Consider the following 6,171-nt stretch of genomic DNA (forward strand, 5'->3'; position numbering starts at 1 on the left):
ACTTATATTACGATATTACATTTTAATGATATATCTTAGAATTTGTAATGCACAAATGTAATCATAGAATTCATAATATGAACTGAATTGAATGAATATTGCATTCCATTTTAAAATTCGATTTCAATTTAATTGAATATTCAAATTCAATATTTAGCTAGCTTTCCGTTTTCCCATATATTTGGGGCCCCAAATGCATTAGTCTGGCCCTGCTCAGTTTGTTTTAGATTTTGTTAAAGGCCCAATGCAGTCGTTTTTATATCAATATCAAATCATTTCTGGGTAATGAATAAGTACCTTACTGTAATATATTCCCATAAAATTGCTTTTTAGCAAAAAACTATTTCTCAAGCAAGAATTTAAAATACACTACACAAGCTCTTCCTGAAACTGCCTAAGTCCAGGAACACATAGTGACTATGGTGACTCGAAAATGGCAAGAGAAACAAAATGGAGGAACACATGGAACACAAGGTTTAAAACATTAATTACACATTCTTTACGTTCTCTCTAACCTCATTATGTCAATGGTGTGTCCTAGTTACAAACCAGTGAGTCATTGTAGAGAAAAATGTAAAGTTACCATGGAGATTACACAGATGTTGTTTTGTAATGGTGAACTATGCAACCATGTTGCTATTATGGAAACATTTTTTCAGACTCCAGAATCAAAGTAAATACTTCCAGCTCTAGTGGTGGAACCGAACACTGTGAGGGTTGAGAGCCAGAGGACGTTACAGCAAACAATGTGTGGTATGTCACAACAGCGGTGCAGCCTCTTTTTATACAATTTCAGTTGTGCAGAGAGAGAATGCTCTGAACCATAAGCTTGAAAGGGAAGAATGAGGGAAGACTTAAGAAAGAAGGAGAGGCTACCCAGTAACCAGGAGTTCCTTGTAAACAGTCAGGGATTCCATTCTACTCTATGACATGTCTGGGTGTCCCGTGTTGGATTGGTTTCTCCATAGCAATCTTCTAAATATTTACACATGCAAATACTATGGCCTGTTGATTGCCTTACCTCCTCATGTCATTTGCACACACTGTATATAGACTTTTTGTTATTGACTGTACGCTTGTTTATTCCATGTGTAACTCTGTGTTGTTGTTTGTGTCGCACTGCTTTCTTTATCTTGGCCAGGTTGCAGTTGTAAATGAGAACTTGTTCTCAACTGGTCTACCTGGATAAATAAAGGTGAACAAATAAAATAAATAAATAAGACCTGTGCTAGTTGAGCTTCACTCAGAGTTGTAAGTGGCTGGGTTGGATCAATGACAATAACAATTGAGTAACGCTTATGACTTCAAACCTACAAAGTACACAATAGAATGAAAGGAACATCAAACGCATGGGAACCACGTGTTTAACTCTGTTCCATTAATTTCATTTCAGCTATTATTACGAGCCTGTCCTCCTATAACTCTTCCCACCAGCCTCCTCTGTTGTGCATGGTACTACTGTGGATGTCAAATGTACAGTGCATCTGGAAAGTATTCAGATCCTTTCCCTTTTCCACATTTTGTTACGTTACACCCTTATTCTAAAATGTATTATATACTTTCCCCCTCATCAATCTACACACACAATACCCCATAATGACAAAGCAAAATCTGATTTTTTGAATATTGTGAACATTTATTAAAAATAAAAATACCTTATTTACATAAGTATTCAAACCTTTGTATGAGACTGAAATTGAGCTACGGTGCATCCTATTTCCATTGATCATCCTGAGATGGTTCTACAACTTGATTGGAGTCCACCTGGGGTAAATTCAATTGATTGGCCATGGTTTGAAAGGCACACCTGTCAATATAAGGTCCCACAATTCACAGTGCATGTCAGAGCAAAAACCAAGCCATGAGGTCGAAGTCGATGCACAGATCTGGGTACCAAAGACTGCTGAATAATTAATAAAATGGCCATTGGCCCCCTAAGTAAGCATGCCAATAGCGTGCAAAGCTGTGCAAATCAAAGGCAAAAGGTGGCTACTTTGAAGAATCCCAAATATAACATATTTTGGTTACTACATGATTCCATATGTGTTATTTAATCGTTTTGATGTCTCCACTATTATTCTACAATGTAGAAAATAATAAAAAATAAAGACAAACCCTGGAATGAGTAGGTGTGTACAAACATTTGACTGGTACTGTATATTTACCATATCCTTGTTCAGCCACGATTTGGAGAACATAGGATATTACAGGATTACGACAATATATTTGTAGAATGATGTATCATAATGCATACTTCATCGATAATGTACATTATGTTCATGGTAATGATTGGAACTGAAAGTCAGTCAATTGGCAACACAGTTTGTTTTACAACGTGTTAATGTTAATATCTTATGCCACTACTGGTCTCATACTGGTCTTAAAGTATTGTGCTACCTGCTGTTAAATTGTAGAGATGTCGGTATAATTCTAAAAAGTAATGGCCTCATACCAACAGCAGAGGGAAGCGGAGTACTGAGAGACAGCGACAATCGGGCAAATGTATGCTACCGTGAAAAATCAGAAGATAGTTTAGTTCAATCAAATGGTGCATATACAGATTCAACAACATATTTGAAAATGAAAGATTATTTGAGACAAATACTATGTACTTAGTTCTAGTTTAACCTGATATTATTATTTTCTTTGCCATGTTCTGCACTCGTGTTGACAGATGGTCCCGATTATGCCTATACGTGTGAGTGCCCGATCGCACTAACAGGAGCGCGCACGTGGCTGTCAGCGGTAGGAAATGCAGGCGATTTGTGCTAAATGTCTAACAGCAACAAATCCACACTGATTGTGAAGGACAGTTTGGGAGAAAGGAATACCATTTGGTCAAAATGATATACATCTCAGGATTTTAAACTCTGCAGTTATGCCAGAGAGTAACCCAAACAGACAGCTTGGTTAACAACACCCTTCTAACATCATTAGCCAGCAAGGTAGGCTAACTAGCTAGCTAGTTTTGGGGGACATTGCGCCTCCTAACCTGCTCAGCCGTTGTCTATTTATTTCACTTTTGTTGCCTGGACAGTCCAGCTCTCATTGTCGTGCTTTCATTGAACGGAGGAGCTTAGTGGACCCGGAGCTGTGGGGGCCGCGGACAAACCCTGCCCTGGGCGTCCAGGCGGACGGAACACGTAGACACGCGGGCCGTGGGTAAGTTTACACGAGAGAGTTTATAGAAGAGGGAAGCGGTTGGGCAAGGCCGTGGACCCTATGGTCGCAGGGCCCCGACGTCAGGGAGGGAGTGGACCATTAGTTAACTAAAAAACTAAGATGCCTGTTAGGCAACAATATAATTTTCCTGTGGTTGAATCGGGAAGTTGTGTCGCTTTGAATGAGGCATCGAGAGGATATGAAAACACAATCGTTCGTTTTTAGGTATATATAGTAGGTAGTTAGTTAGCGTGTTGGCTGACGCGAGTTAGCAAACCAACCTGCTTAGATCACAGCGAAATATAAATATAATATTGTCCGTAATCTTGGTAGAAGAAATACGTTACTGCATCGGTGGTTGCTAGCGAAGGTAATTTTGTCTGACTGTTGTGCTTGTTAGTGCATGCACTTTGATATTGTTTGTGGCCACACCTGAGTTGATCGTCAAGGGCCAGGCAGTCTTGAATGAATGTATTCTACAATGTATTTGAATTGTAGACATGTCATTGTCAACATCCAGCTCTGTAGATTGTCCGTGGATTTTCAGTGTCCGATGACACTGGATAGATATTGGGCAGAAATGGAGAGGTGGGTTTGGGTATAGTAAATAACACAGGTCAAATCATCATATTGAACAACATTAAAGCGAAACCTCAGATAGACATGCATAATTCTACCTATTACTGTATTGTTACTGTATTGTGGAGATGGTGCTTGTTGAAAATACCCCAATGGGCAATAATTGAAAAATCCAAATCCATGTCCACTAACTAAATATCAAATAGAAGACATAGAGTAGGGGTAGGTGTGCTTAATGAATGTCCAATGTCCTCTTTCAGATATAGGAACTGTTTGTTACATTTTATCTGGTTTTCATTGTCTGTTATTAGAATCTTCCCACTGTTCAAAACTGCAATTCCACCAATATAGTAGCCAATAAAACTTTGGGCATTAGCCTATCTCTCAAATAATGTCCATGATTTTGAAATATACAGCCAACTTCTTCATTTAACGTTGTGGCAGCAAGGACTTTTGTTGTTGTGAAAAACTTGTTTGACAAGTGTGGGGCAGGGACTGATGGCCTCAGTATTATTTATTTTCATCAGTCCAACGTCATTTACTCTAATACACTATGGAAATGTGGAGAGGTTGTTTCCATGTGATCATGATTAAGAGTTCTGTTAACTTTGGTTTCTCATGAAACCTTTCTGTCTTCTCTTTCCATCTGTCAAGGAGAAAAAAGCGGAGGCGCCATGGCCGAAATCTCCGCCCTAATCCCTCACCTCCAGCTATAGGTGACACACATGCTGCCCCCTCCTTCCCCATACCCTCTACTGCCCCTCTCCTCCCCAGCACCACCCCAGAGCCCCTAAGGAGAACCCCATCCCCAAGTCTCTGTACGGTGACAAAGCTTCTCCTGACATTAACTGTACCAGGAGAGACGCTTCCTTCTCACCCTCCTTCTCCCAAGAGAGGGGGGAGAGGACCTCCACCGAGTCCCCCCAAACGCGTCTCATCAGCGTTAACTCCAGAGACTCCAGTGCCCCCACCTCTAATAACCCCAGAGAGACCTGCCGCCTTACCTGTAATAGCCCTAGGTACTCCTGCTATACCACCTGTAGATGTAGCATTGTGCCAGGGGGAGGGAGTGAAGGAGACAGACATGGAGGCAGGTGCCAGCCCAATGTTGGCTGTAAAGCAGGAAATGAGTAACCCAGGGGGCAAGGAGCTGTTGAATGCCCCCTCAGAGGGCCCTACACAGGCCCACAGTAAGCAGAGGTACAGGGGGTAACACAGCAGACTACCAGCCCCCTCTTGTCTTAATCTCACCTAATCTCTACCCCAGTGTTCATGTCACTGTGAACACTAATCCTGCTACTGATTATGCTCAGCCTCAGTCTATGGTGGAATATCCCCTCCTGCCCCCACTTGCACTCCCCCTCCTCCAGACTCCCACCCAAACAGCAGCAGCTGCAGCCCCTGAAGCACAAAATCCTCAGCCACCAAAAGAAATCCAAAACCCTCACTCAAACCCTCAACCCCTCCCAAACTGGACACCCCAGCCTGTCTCCCATACCCGAGACCCTCCAGCCAATCTCCAGAATGGTAGAGCTACCCAACACACCCCTCCAGAGCAGGGCACCTAAGCCCTCCAGTGATCCAGGAACCTGTCTCCTTCTCCCTGCCCTACCCCAGAGCCCCAGCCCCAGACACCCTCAGCCACCTAAGAGTCAGCCAGCATGATGTCAGGGACCCTGGAGTCTCTGTCTGGCCTGGGGGAGGATGGAAACTCTATCGGGTCAGACTCAGAGATGGCCTGGCTGTCAGACGCACTGACAAATATGGCTTCCTCGGCGGGACCCAGTACAGCGAGGGCAGGTGGGCATGGTAAAACAAAAACACACCCTCACTCTATGCACACACCCATGTAAAATACACATCTACTGTGTCTTCACTCTGACTGTAGATGGGCAATTACACTGGTTTGTTTTTTCTCTCTTAAAGAAAATTCTAATTGTCACATGCGCTGACTACAACAGGTGTAGTAGACCTTACCGTAAAATGCTTACTTACTAGTCCTTCATTAACCAACAGTGCAGAGTAAAAATAAATTAAAAAAAGCTAAACATTTGCTAAATAAACTAAGGAAAATAGTAACACAATAAAATAACTATAATGAAGTTGTATACAAAGGGCATAGAGTCAATGTGCAGGGTATGAGGTTATTGAGGTAATATGCACATGAAGGTAGGGGTAAAGTGACTATATAGATCTAAACAGAGAGTAGCAGAAAGCATAATGTGAATGGATATGTGTATGTGTAGCGTCAATATGCATGTGTGTGTTGGAAATGTCAGTGTAGTGAGTGTGTGGTTAGAGTCCTGTGAGTGTACAGAGTCTGTGCAAGAGTCAGTGCAAAACGTATTAACAGAGAGGTCAATGCAAATATACTCCAGGTGACCATTTGATTAATCTGTTAAGCAGTTTTATGGCTTGGGGGTAGAAGCT

At 42.0% G+C, this 6,171-nt stretch overlaps 1 pseudogene; it reads left to right on the forward strand.

Annotated features, from left to right (window-relative positions):
* Positions 1–4,415: 4,415 nt before the first annotated feature.
* LOC135567267 (mucin-2-like) lies at positions 4,416–5,554 on the forward strand (annotated as a pseudogene).
* Positions 5,555–6,171: the final 617 nt, after the last annotated feature.

Source organism: Oncorhynchus nerka, unplaced genomic scaffold (genome assembly GCF_034236695.1).
Source record: "Oncorhynchus nerka isolate Pitt River unplaced genomic scaffold, Oner_Uvic_2.0 unplaced_scaffold_2262, whole genome shotgun sequence".
Taxonomy (NCBI): Eukaryota; Metazoa; Chordata; class Actinopteri; order Salmoniformes; family Salmonidae; genus Oncorhynchus; species Oncorhynchus nerka.